The sequence below is a fragment of the Bufo bufo genome, chromosome 5, assembly GCF_905171765.1.
Source record: "Bufo bufo chromosome 5, aBufBuf1.1, whole genome shotgun sequence".
Classification (NCBI taxonomy): Eukaryota; Metazoa; Chordata; class Amphibia; order Anura; family Bufonidae; genus Bufo; species Bufo bufo.
This window is the reverse complement of record NC_053393.1, coordinates 421,265,599-421,279,038: the sequence shown is the minus strand read 5'-3', so window position 1 is coordinate 421,279,038 and position 13,440 is coordinate 421,265,599.

The window sequence follows — 13,440 nt, the reverse complement described above, 5'->3', positions numbered from 1 at the left end:
TGAAAGATAAAATGTGCTCTTTTATTCACACATATCAAGTGACAATGTTTCGGTTCTCTCACAGAACCTTTCTCAAGTCAGATGAAAAACCTGACTTGAGAAAGGTTCTGTGAGAGAACCGAAACGTTGTCACTTGATATGTGTGAATAAAAGAGCACATTTTATCTTTCAAGGAGTGCTACAAACTTTCTTTGCTGTCTTCCGTCCTGAATTGAGGGACCACCGTGGGCACCCTACATCTCATACAGCTTTAAAGGGAGTGCTGCCACAGTTTTTTTCTATGGATATATATATATACACAGGGAGTGCAGAATTATTAGGCAAATTAGTATTTTGACCACATCATCCTCTTTATGCATGTTGTCTTACTCCAAGCTGTATAGGCTTGAAAGCCTACTACCAATTAAGCATATTAGGTGATGTGCATCTCTGTAATGAGAAGGGGTGTGGTCTAATGACATCAACACCCTATATTAGGTGTGCATAATTATTAGGCAACTTCCTTTCCTTTGGCAAAATGGGTCAAAAGAAGGACTTGACAGGCTCAGAAAAGTCAAAAATAGTGAGATATCTTGCAGAGGGATGCAGCACTCTTAAAATTGCAAAGCTTCTGAAGCGTTAACATCGAACAAGCAAGCGTTTCATTCAAAATAGTCAACAGGGTCGCAAGAAGCGTGTGGAAAAACCAAGGCGCAAAATAACTGCCCATGAACTGAGAAAAGTCAAGCGTGCAGCTGCCAAAATGCCACTTGCCACCAGTTTGGCCATATTTCAGAGCTGCAACATCACTGGAGTGCCCAAAAGCACAAGGTGTGCAATACTCAGAGACATGGCCAAGGTAAGAAAGGCTGAAAGACGACCACCACTGAACAAGACACACAAGCTGAAACGTCAAGACTGGGCCAAGAAATATCTCAAGACTGATTTTTCTAAGGTTTTATGGACCGATGAAATGAGAGTGAGTCTTGATGGGCCAGATGGATGGGCCCGTGGCTGGATTGGTAAAGGGCAGAGAGCTCCAGTCCGACTCAGACGCCAGCAAGGTGGAAATGGAGTACTGGTTTGGGCTGGTATCATCAAAGATGAGCTTGTGGGGCCTTTTTGGGTTGAGGATGGAGTCAAGCTCAACTCCCAGTCCTACTGCCAGTTTCTGGAAGACACCTTCTTCAAGCAGTGGTACAGGAAGAAGTCTGCATCCTTCAAGAAAAACATGATTTTCATGCAGGACAATGCTCCATCACACGCGTCCAAGTACTCCACAGCGTGGCTGGCAAGAAAGGGTATAAAAGAAGAAAATCTAATGATATGGCCTCCTTGTTCACCTGATCTGAACCCCATTGAGAACCTGTGGTCCATCATCAAATGTGAGATTTACAAGGAGGGAAAACAGTACACCTCTCTGAACAGTGTCTGGGAGGCTGTGGTTGCTGCTGCACGCAATGTTGATGGTGAACAGATCAAAACACTGACAGAATCCATGGATGGCAGGCTTTTGAGTGTCCTTGCAAAGAAAGGTGGCTATATTGGTCACTGATTTGTTTTTGTTTTGTTTTTGAATGTCAGAAATGTATATTTGTGAATGTTGAGATGTTATATTGGTTTCACTGTTAAAAATAAATAATTGAAATGGGTATATATTTGTTTTTTGTTAAGTTGCCTAATAATTATGCACAGTAATAGTCACCTGCACACACAGATATCCCCCTAAAATAGCTAAAACTAAAAACAAACTAAAAACTACTTCCAAAAATATTCAGCTTTGATATTAATGAGTTTTTTGGGTTCATTGAGAACATGGTTGTTGTTCAATAATAAAATTAATCCTCAAAAATACAACTTGCCTAATAATTCTGCACTCCCTGTATATGTATTATTATTATAATTTTTTTTTTAACATACCGTTAGGACAATATATTTGGACAGAGACAACATTTTTCACATTTTTGCTCTGTACATTACCACAATGGATTTTGAAACAAAACAATGCAGATGCAGTTGACGTTCAGACTTTCAGCTTTAATGCAGTGGGTTGAACAAAACTATTGCATAAAAATGTGAGAAACTAAGGCATTTTCAAAATCAATCCCTTCATTTCAGGGGCTCAAAAGTAATTGGACAAATTAAATAATTATAAATAAAATGTTAATTTCTAATACTTGGTAGAAAACCCTTTGTTGGCAATGACTGCCTGAAGTCTTAAACTCATGGACATCACCAGACGCTGTGTTTCCTTCTTTTTGATGCTCTCCCAGGCCTTTACTGAAGCGTTTTCAGTTGCTTCTTGTTTGTGAGCCTTTCTGTCTAAAGTTTAGTCTTTAACAAATGAAATGCTCTATTGGATTCAGATCAGGTGACTGACTTGGCCATTCCAGAATATTCCACTTCTTTGCTTTAATAAACTCATGGGTTGCTTTGGCTTTATGTTTTGGGTCATTGTCCATCTGTATTATGAGATACAGTAACATAGTAACATAGTATATAAGGCCGAAAAAAGACATTTGTCCATCCAGTTCGGCCTGTTATCCTGCAAGTTGATCCAGAGGAAGGGAAAAAAAAAAAAAAAAGTGAGGTACAAGCCAATTTCCCCCACTTAAGGGGGAAAAAATTCCTTCCCGACTCCAATCAGGCAATCAGAATAACTCCCTGGATCAACGACCCCTCAATAGTAGCTATAGCCTGTAATATTATTACACTCCAGAAATTCATCCAAGCCCTTCTTAAATTCCTTTATTGTACTTCCATCACCACCTCCTCAGGCAGAGAGTTCCATAGTCTCACTGCTTTTACCGTAAATAATCCTTTTCTATGTTTGTGTACAAACCTTCTTTCCTCCAGACGCAGAGGATGTCCCCTCGTCACAGTCACAGTCCTGGGGATAAATAGATGATGGGAGAGATCTCTGTACTGTCCCCTGATATATTTATACATAGTAATTAGATCCCCCATCAGTCGTCTTTTTTTTAAAGTGAATAACCCTAATGTTGATAATCTTTCAGGGTACTGTAGTTGCCCCATTCCAGTTATTACTTTAGTTGCCCTCCTCTGGACCCTCTCCAGCCCTGCTATGTCTGCCTTGTTTACAGGAGCCCAGAACTGTACACAGTACTCCATGTGTGGTCTGACTAGTAATTTGTAAAGTGGTAGGACTATGTTCTCATCACGGGCATCTATGCCCCTTTTGATGCAACCCATTATCTTATTGGCCTTGGCAGCAGCTGCCTGACACTGGTTTTTACTGCTTAGTTTGCTGTTTATTAAAATTCCTAGGTCCTTTTCCATGTCAGTGTTACCGAGTGTTTTACCATTTAGTATGTACAGATGATTTGCATTATTCCTTCCCATGTGCATAAACCTTACATTTGTCAGTGTTAAACCTCATCTGCCACTTATCTGCTCAAGCCTGCAATCTACCCAGATCCCTCTGTAGCAGTATACTGTCCTCTTCAGTGTTAATTACTTTACACAGTTTAGTGTCATCTGCAAAAATTTATATTTTACTGTGCAAGCCTTCTACAAGATCATTAATAAATATATTGAAGAGAATAGGGCCCAATACTGACCCCTGAGGTACTCCGTTCCGTGCGGCCGTTCCGCAATTCCGGATTTGCGGACCCATTGAAGTGAAATGCACACGGAATGCACACGGAACTGTGGCGGTGTATTGCGGCCCACAATTTGCGGGCAGCAATACGGCCACGGATCACACACGTTCGTGTGAACTAGGCCTTAGGGCAAAGATAGGGAAGTTGATTCTTCTTGCAGCTTGTTATCATTTTGTATAATACGATAAATTTCCTATATTATAGCATATAATAAGCACATTGGAAACACTACAGATGATTCTAATTTCATATAATAGTTTTTGCCATAACAGCAGTGTAGAATTTTAAATTAAAAAAATGAAAATAGATAAAAAAACAGGCAAACAATCAAAATTTAGACAATAAGCACCATGAAATTGGTAAGTGTTCTCTGTATCTTACATAACGTACGCCAATTCCATCCTGCATTTTATTAGCTACAGTACATATAACACACCACTTACTATTTCAATAAACCAGAAAAGCCAGCAGTTATTAGAGATACCTCTGTGTGAAAATGAAAACATTACAGGTAATTGGTACCATAGCTTCAGCACACTCTTTTCTGCAAGGTGATTTATTTTTGCCTATTTTTGCAATGAGGTAAATAACATCCTTTATTTGGCTGTTTGACAAAGACATAATTAGGGCTAGGAATAGGATTTAAAAAAGACAAAAATGTACAAATGGATTGTGACACGCTTACTGTTTATATGACTAATGAAATATTCCAGGAACGAGAAGCAAGCTAATGCAATTCCTGAACTGACACATTTTACATTATGAAAGATATATGTGACTGCAGAATTGATTTTCAGGACTTTGGCAAGCTATTCACTTAAAAAATACTTAGCTCAAATGGCGTAGTTCTAGCTCAGTCTTATAAGTCTAATATTAGAGTCTAGAAGCATTTTTGATTGCAAAAGTCTGTTTATGTGTTTTTTTTTTTTTTTTTTTAGCACATTAACTATGGATGTCAGGATACTAAATGGTCATGTTGAGTAGTGTTGAGCGAAGCGGAATTCGGTCCGAAGTTTAAGAAAACTTTGATTCGCAACAAAGTCGAATTTTGTGGTAACGAATCAGATTTTCTTAAAATGGTGGCCGCACATGTTACAAAGTGAAAGTAAGAAGCCCGGGAATGCGAGATCGACCATAATGCTGTGCAACCAGTCAATCTACAGATTACCATCCCCTGTGATGTCACCTACAAAACCCTCATCCCACGTGGTCTCCACCATTGTACAGTGAGCTAAGCTTAGGGAGAGATGTGACAAGCGCTCATGCGCTAGAGGCAGTGTTGCTGCAAAGTGTTAATGGGACAATATTGGAGAAGGACAGTGCATAGAGAGTGCTGGAATATTGTATTGCAGTGTGCATTACTGTGCACTGCACCGACATTCAGAGTTAATCCATTATTTTAGTGGTACAGTTAGGGGGCCTCAGTCCTACAGACAGGTGTCATATATTGTCGTGTGCATCACGTTCTAGTGCACAAATATTCAGAGTTAACGGTTACTGTAGTTTGCCTCAGTATTAAAGGCAGGTGTCATACACTCACCTAAAGAATTATTCGGAACTCCTGTTCTATTTCTCATTAATGCAATTATCTAGTCAACCAATCACATGGCAGTTGCTTCAATGCATTTAGGGGGGTGGTCCTGGTCAAGACAATCTCCTGAACTCCAAACTGAATGTCAGAATGGGAAAGAAAGGTGATTTAAGCAATTTTGAGCGTGGCATGGTTGTTGGTGCCAGACGGGCCGGTCTGAGTATTTCACAATCTGCTCAGTTACTGGGATTTTCACGCACAGCCATTTCTAGGGTTTACAAAGAATGTTGTGAAAAGGCAAAAACATCCAGTATACGGCAGTCCTGTGGGCAAAAATGCCTTGTGGATGCTAGAGGTCAGAGGAGAATGGGCCGACTGATTCAAGCTGATAGAAGAGCAACGTTGACTGAAATAACCACTCGTTACAACCGAGGTATGCAGCAAAGCATTTGTGAAGCCGCAACACGCACAACTTTGAGGCGGATGGGCTACAACAGCAGAAAACCCCACCGGGTACCACTCATATCCACTACAAATAGGAAAAAGAGGCTACAATTTGCACGAGCTCACCAAAATTGGACTGTTGAAGACTGGAAAAATGTTGCCTGGTCTGATGAGTCTCGATTTCTGTTGAGACATTCAAATGGTAGAGTCCGAATTTGGCGTAAACAGAATGAGAACATGTATCCATCCTCTGATGGCTACTTCCAGCAGGATAATGCACCATGTCACAAAGCTCGAATCATTTCAAATTGGTTTCTTGAACATGACAATGAGTTCACTGTACTAAAATGGCCCCCACAGTCACCAGATCTCAACCCAATAGAGCATCTTTGGGATGTGGTGGAACGGGAGCTTCGTGCCCTGGATGTGCATCCCTCAAATCTCCATCAACTGCAAGATGCTATCCTATCAATATGGGCCAACATTTCTAAAGAATGCTACAGCACCTTGTTGAATCAATGCATGTAGAATTAAGGCAGTTCTGAAGGCAAAAGGGGGTCCAACACCGTATTAGTATGGTGTTCCTAATAATTCTTTAGGTGAGTGTATATCGCTGTGTGTGTCACTGTGCAGTGCACCAAAATTTATAGCTATTACGTTCTGTTAGCTGCAGCATTACGTTGAATCAGTATTACGGACAGGTGTAATTCATTGCCCTGTACATTAGTGTAAGATGGAGCAAAATTTATCATAGCTAATCAGTTCTGTTAGCTGTAGCATTATTTTGTGTCCGTATTACGGGCAGGTGTAATTTATTGCCCTGTACATAAGTGTGCAGTGAAGTGAAATGTATTATAGCTAATCAGTTCTGTTAGCAATACAGTTGCTATACACTATGGCCAACAGACAGTTGTTTGGTCCCTCCAAAGGAATGCGCAGTGTCAAAAAGTTTGTTGTAGCCGACACAACTAGCAGCAGAAGAAGGGGGGTTGTAGCAGCTGCAGCAACAGGCCAGAGCTGCCACTGTCATCTAGCGGTTGTGTTTTGACCAACATCCCAGATGTACTGATAGCTTTTCAACATCATATCAAGTGACAACAGATACACATAGCCAGGAATCGGTGGGCTCCTCTGACACCAGCATGGCCCAGGAACTGCCTCTATGCCCTCACCTGCTAGCCAGGTATTAATAGCCGCCGGCTCTGTTCCACTTTTCCGCTAGAATGAGCTTTTTGAGGAAAGTCAGCAGTTATAGACTAGCCCAGACTTGGACGAGAAATCTGCTGTGGACGCCTTTAGGCATGCAACTACTGATGATGACAGTTGGGTGGGAGCACATTTTGTGAGAAGTCAGGGACATGCAAAAGAGACAGTTGAGGGTGACACAAGTGACGACCAAACATTTGTAGATGATGATGTAGCCGATTACATATGGGAGCCGAGTGGAGAGAGGGCATCATCATAATCAAGGGGTGAACACGGGAGTAATACACAGTCTCTTACTGGGGAGACTACCTGTAAGGAACATATGGGTTCATAAAAGCAGCAGGAGGCAGGCATCACGCAGTGGTGGTGGAGTGAAAATGCCATACCCAGCAGGGTGGGAATTTTTCACAAGTAAGCATGGCGGTGTGCAGGAAGTGTGGGCAGAAGGTTAGGTGCGACCAGGGTGCTAATGTTGGCACGACGGCCCTGTGTCATCATATGGAGCGTCACCATAAAGTGGTGTGGGAAAACTGTGCCACTTATTTAGTCTTACAGCCTACCACTGCATGTCCCACTGGCCCGCACCCCCTCTCAAGCATTCAGGGCTCGTCAACATCAGCATAAGGAAGCATGCATTCCTTCCCAATGACCTAAATGTCCTCTATTGCTCCTGATGCTCTGCCTCCTCCTGGTCACTTGTTTCAACAGCAATTGATCACTGAGACCATTGCAAAAAGACAACAGTAATCCAATGGTGCAGAAGCTGAATGAATACCTGGCCAAATTGCTGGTACTACAGTCCCTCCCTTTCCATGTAGTTGATTATGGAACATTTTAGAGAACTGATAGCTTGTGCCCAGCCAAGGTAGAGAGTCCCAAGCCAACATTACTTTTCCAAACAAATCTGTACCAGCCCTGCATATGTATGTTGAACAGAATGTGGGCCAGACCTTGGGCCACTCGGTGTCTGGTAGAGTTCATTGCAATGCTGACTTATACAGTTTCAACTATGGTCAAGGACAATATATCTCATTCACAGCCCACTGGGTAAATGTGGTTCCGGACCAGGCACTCCAGCAATGCCACCTGATTTCTGCACCAATATTCTCTTCTGCCTCCTCGTCCTCCACCTTTTCCTCACCCTTCAATGTAGGAACAGTTCACAGTGGTCCTCCAGCATATCACCTATGCAAAGCTTGGCATTGTCACGTGGTTTTACACCTGGTCAGTCTGGGTAAACAGAGCCACACTTGGGAGGAGTTGCTAAGCGTCATCAATAAATAAATCAAACACTGGCTGTCTCCTCACCAACTGGAGATAAAGAACCATGGTTACTGATAACGGGAAGGATATTTTGTCTATGCTGGATCACCTTGCATGGCACACACTTTCAATCTCTTTGTCACCCGGTTCCTCACGTCTTCCACTGAACTAAAAGAGCTGTTAAAAATATCCAGAAAACTGTGTATGCCCTTTAACCACTCTTACTGTGCAAAACATGCCCTCTTTGAGCTGCAAAGGCAAAATGCTCTTCACCAACATCACCTGATTTGAAACATTTTCACCCGCCACATATGTTAGAGCGCCTGTACGAGCAGAGGAAGGTGGTCAATGATTTCTTAATGCAGCAGACCGTCTACTCCCTGGTAACTTCCACATCAGCTAGAGGTAGCTCATGTGCAGTGGCGTACCTACCATATAGGCAGACCACGCAGCTGCTATGGGGTCCGTGAGGAAGAGGGGCCTGCAGTGGAGGAAAGGCACCGCCCCCTCATTTCTGCAGTCTATCTTTCTAAAGCTAAAGGACCTTTGATGATGTCATCACAGTTCCTATAAGGGAACTGCACAGTGTAAAGTGTAGTTCCCAGGTTAGAACAGTACATCTGCCAGGACCTGTGATGACATCATCTTCAGCATCACAGGTCCTGCAGGATCTAGCAAAAGAACTAAACCAAATATGGTGTAGTTCCTAGGTTTGAAAGGTACATCTGCCAGGACCTGTGATGACATCATCACAGGTCCTTCAACCCCTAACAGCAAGTATTAGAAGTTCACAATCAGCTCTGCATTGATCCATACAGACTGGAATGGAGTGGTAAGAGGAGGTCCTCCACTTCTCGTCATTTACCCACCCCCCCCCATGCCCTGTTTTACTCATTGCTCACTCATGTATAATACTTCAGACGGTTACAGTGACCACTACCTCATGTACCTCACACACAGTGACCATAATGCATAACTGACCACATATTTCTATAAACACTGCATCTACAGTATTATACCTTCTATGTCTCACATCAATACACTGCTCTGTATGCATATATAAATATATATATATATACTGCATATATTACACAGTATTAGAGATCCAATATGTACAGATATATAGTATATACAGCAGTGTACTTATATGTTAGGTACGAGGTATAATAGATGAAGTGTGTACAGGTATATTGTATATACAGCAGTGGCTTGATATGTGAGGTACGAGCTGTAATTTATGCCTCCTACCTCACATGTCATTAGCTGCTATACATACACAATATATCTGTACAGACTGCATCTATTATACCTCATACCTCAAATGTCAGTTCCTGCTGTATATACAATATATCTGTACACACTGCATCTATTATACCTCGTACCTCACATATTACACTACTGTATATACTATATATCTGTACAGACTGCATATAATATGCCCTATACCTCACATATCAATACACTGCTGTACAGGGAGTGCAGAATTATTAGGCAAATGAGTATTTTGACCACATCATCCTCTTTATGCATGTTGTCTTACTCGAAAGCCTACTACCAATTAAGCATATTAGGTGATGTGCATCTCTGTAATGAGAAGGGGTGTGGTCTAATGACATCAACACCCTATATTAGGTGTGCATAATTATTAGGCAACTTCCTTTCCTTTGGCAAAATGGGTCAAAAGAAGGAATTGACAGGCTCAGAAAAGTCAAAAATAGTGAGATATCTTGCAGAGGGATGCAGCACTCCTAAAATTGCAAAGCTTCTGAAGCGTGATCATCGAACAATCAAGCGTTTCATTCAAAATAGTCAACAGGGTCGCAAGAAGCGTGTGGAAAAACCAAGGCGCAAAATAACTGCCCATGAACTGAGAAAAGTCAAGCGTGCAGCTGCCAAGATGCCACTTGCCACCAGTTTGGCCATATTTCAGAGCTGCAACATCACTGGAGTGCCCAAAAGCACAAGGTGTGCAATACTCAGAGACATGGCCAAGGTAAGAAAGGCTGAAAGACGACCACCACTGAACAAGACAAACAAGCTGAAACGTCAAGACTGGGCCAAGAAATATCTCAAGACTGATTTTTCTAAGGTTTTATGGACTGATGAAATGAGAGTGAGTCTTGATGGGCCAGATGGATGGGCCCGTGGCTGGATTGGTAAAGGGCAGAGAGCTCCAGTCCGACTCAGACGCCAGCAAGGTGGAGGTGGAGTACTGGTTTGGGCTGGTATCATCAAAGATGAGCTTGTGGGGCCTTTTCGGGTTGAGGATGGAGTCAAGCTCAACTCCCAGTCCTACTGCCAGTTTCTGGAAGACACCTTCTTCAAGCAGTGGTACAGGAAGAAGTCTGCATCCTTCAAGAAAAACATGATTTTCATGCAGGACAATGCTCCATCACACGCGTCCAAGTACTCCACAGCGTGGCTGGCAAGAAAGGGTATAAAAGAAGAAAATCTAATGACATGGCCTCCTTGTTCACCTGATCTGAACCCCATTGAGAACCTGTGGTCCATCATCAAATGTGAGATTTACAAGGAGGGAAAACAGTACACCTCTCTGAACAGTGTTTGGGAGGCTGTGGTTGCTGCTGCACGCAATGTTGATGGTGAACAGATCAAAACACTGACAGAATCCATGGATGGCAGGCTTTTGAGTGTGGCTATATTGGTCACTGATTTGTTTTTGTTTTGTTTTTGAATGTCAGAAATGTATATTTGTGAATGTTGAGATGTTATATTGGTTTCACTGGTAAAAATAAATAATTGAAATGGGTATATATTTGTTTTTTGTTAAGTTGCCTAATAATTATGCACAGTAATAGTCACCTGCACACACAGATATCCCCCTAAAATAGCTAAAACTAAAAACAAACTAAAAACTACTTCCAAAAATATTCAGCTTTGATATTAATGAGTTTTTTGGTTGTTGTTCAATAATAAAATTAATCCTCAAAAATACAACTTGCCTAATAATTCTGGACTCCCTGTATATACTATATACCTGTACACACTGCATATATTATACCACGTTCCTCACATATCAGTACACTGCTGTATATACTATATATCTATCACACTGCATCTATTATACCTGTTTTGTGTGCCAGGGCTGTTTTGTAATCCCAATCCGGCCCTGATGGCATAAATTATAAAACGCAGCAGCAAGCATAGTTCATGGAACAAAGAGAGAGGCCTGGAATGGGTAGTGGGAGGGGCTATAAAAGGGGAATGGGGGCCCAATTTAGATTCTTGCTATGGGGCCCAGTGATTTCTATGTACGCCCCTGCTCATGTGTGACACATGCTGTTTGCTCAGGCCCTTTTAGGAGGCCACTTTATTTGTCAGTCAGCAGAACTAATGGGATAAATGATGTCATTCAACTCCTTCCCATCCTGGAGGGGATGCTGAAAAATCTGGCGAGGGCAAAGGAGACTTGGAACCTACATCTCACGGCCCCCTGAGCCCTGAGGAGGATGAGGATAAGGAATAGGACATAAATATCCTGGAATTCTACACACAACAAAGTGGTTTATCTGCCAAAGTGACAGGAAAGGAGCAGGAGGAGCAGCAGGAGCATGAAGAGCTAGAGGGCAATGATGAAGACGATGAAGATGACACCGACAGACTGGCAGTATGCAGTGTAGAGGGAGGCAGGGAGGCCCTTGTGCAAATGGCCAGATGCATGCTATCTTGTATGCTTACTGACAGCTGCATTATCAGGATTCAACAGAGGGATTGTAGTGTACGGGAGTTGTAATACCCGTCACTACCAAAGTGTCACTTGGTGTGCTGTCGTCCCTCCTTAATTATGGAGAAGTTGGTATATGTCAGTTTTATAAAATGTCATGTAATGTAATGCATGTATTTCTCTGTTGCTATGAAACTTGCAAGTACAGGCCGGCTAGGGGTGTCATTCCAGCTCTTAGGCATTAGAGGGAGCTAGAGAGCCCTAGTTTATATAAGGCCAGTCAGGGAAGTGCAAGGCAGTGTAACCTGATCTAGTGTGGAGTGCAGAAGCAGTCTAGACCAGAGCTCAGAAGTTTCTAGAGCCTGAGGAAGCTGGGAGAGACTGAGGCAAAGATCAGAGGAGCCAGAGGTACTGAGAGAAACAGAGGAGGTACTTATTTAAGCCATAATCAAGGATATAAAGCCAGACTTAGGTTAATGGGCCTTGGTGAAGAATTGCTACATTCCAGGATCAGACAGAGTTAGAGTGCAAGCTCCTCAGCCTGCAAATCCTGTGTTTAACACTCTGTAATTACCCTGCTGTACTGAATTGCCTGCATCGACCGAATTGCAAAATCGACTGTATGCTGAGGAACTGCGTTTCCAATATTGTCTCTGCCTGCAAACTACTAAAGTTGAAGTTCTGTTTTAACACCACGTTTCCTCAAATTATTCCTGCATCCGCAAACGGCGTGCCACCGTTTACTTGGCACTGGCGTCACAAACTATTCCTACCTATACCTGCCCTTGCAGAGAGTCAGCTGTACCAGGTTAGTGTATATTGCACTACTACACCCAGAAACACCTACTACACACAACTTGAGTACACTGCACCTCTCTTTTGGCGTCGCGAGCGGGATGCGCGCGCTTTCTAGTGCAAGAGGCGTGAACTTTGTGCCTTGTGCAGTTGCCCTGTGACCAAGGTGACAATTTTCCTGTTTATTTCAAGTGGACTTTGTGGACTGAAAATCGTACCCAAAGTGTACCAAAAAACTTCCAAAAAGCGCTGTGCAGGGTTGCGCTACCCAGAGGAAGAAAATCGCCGCATTGGAGTGTGGTTTTGTGGACTTTAGGCATTCCTGCTTGCTGTCAGTGAATCGACAGCGTTTGTGCCTAGGGATGGCCGCTGAGCCTGCTGAATTTACTGCTGCGTCACCTTCATCCCGAAAAGGCGGGAAAAATTGGCGCCTTTCTGAGGAAAAAGCGGGAAGAAGGTCAAGGGCAGGCGCCACGGCTTATCTGGACATTTGCATGTCTGCCAGCATGGACACCGCCCTCCATATACTGGAATACCTGGGGGGCGGCTCCCCAGTGCAATGGGAGGAGCTGGCTACTCTAATTGACGCGACCCTATCGCTCTCCTCAGAAGGATCGAGCATGTTGGATTGTGAGCAGAGTGTTGCTGCAGCGTCCGCACCTGTAATTGAAAAGATGACTGACACCAGTGTAGAGCCAGAAGAGGCTCCACCGGCCTACGCTCCGGGACCGGAGCAACCCGCCTGCCGCACCAGGGAGAAAGAACCCGAGCCCTACTATGGCTCGTGGAGGGACTTTTTCCAGCCATCGTTCAAATGGTCTTCCCTGATGGCGGAGATTCGAGAGGCCGCTATCAAGCGGAATACCAAGACTAAGATCGTGTATGAGGAATTGACCAAGACCATACATGAGAAG